General features: G+C 38.8%; 1 pseudogene; it reads left to right on the forward strand.

Moving 5' to 3' along the window:
• Positions 1-329: 329 nt before the first annotated feature.
• Positions 330-880, forward strand: LOC108297547 (annotated as a pseudogene).
• Positions 881-884: the final 4 nt, after the last annotated feature.

Raw genomic sequence — 884 nt, forward strand, 5'->3', positions numbered from 1 at the left:
GCACAGAGGATGTTGTCAAGGAAGCCCTGATTCGAATTAGGAATACCTTCAAGCCCAACAGAACAGTATTGATTCCTGATCACAGTTCTTCCTCATGTTCCTTCCCCAGGGCACAGAAGAGGAGCCAGGCCTTGGTGGTAGCCCAGCTGAACATCCAGAAAGCTGAGACTCCTCTTTGGCTGTTGACAGTGGCATCTGTGGCTCACTTTAAGATGGCCGGTTGGCCCATATTCATTTTCTGTTGAATGACTTTTAACTTTCATTGTCTTTTCTATTTGCTTTAATAGCCTCCCAGATGCTGCTTTTCTGAGATATTTCATAACGCAAAAATGCATTGAACAATTGAAGTCAAAATCACTGAGCTAAATCTCCACTTAATGAGTGTGCTTTGTGGAGGATACTTCATTGATGCCAGAACCGTAATAGAATATCTACATTCCTTCTGTAAGACCTGTATTTTGTGTTTCCTAAAGACCAGCAAATATTATCCTGTTAAGTCCAAGTTCACGAAACCATTAGGCTTCTGAATATAACGTTAGATAAAAAATCCTCAATATATTGTATGCAAATTACTTCCAGGCCTTTTCAAAAATATAATGATAAGGGATCCTTATACATCTCTTCAGCTGTTGCTGCTAGTGACTCTAATGAAAATAGGGAAGTTGCAGATGAAGACAAGAGAATTATAACTAATGATGAGACAATAAGCTTATCCATTGGCTTTTTCTGACCAGAACAGGAAGTAAACAAAGAGAAAGAGAAGTTTAAGGAGGACGTGAATGACACAAGTTATTTATAACGTTCAGCTGGAATGACTGTGATGCACCTGAGAAACATACCTTATACTTCCCAGATTGATGTCATGTATGAAGAGGAATATTTAA

The sequence above is a fragment of the Cebus imitator genome, unplaced genomic scaffold (genome assembly GCF_001604975.1).
Source record: "Cebus imitator isolate Cc_AM_T3 unplaced genomic scaffold, Cebus_imitator-1.0 Scaffold813, whole genome shotgun sequence".
Classification (NCBI taxonomy): domain Eukaryota; kingdom Metazoa; phylum Chordata; class Mammalia; order Primates; family Cebidae; genus Cebus; species Cebus imitator.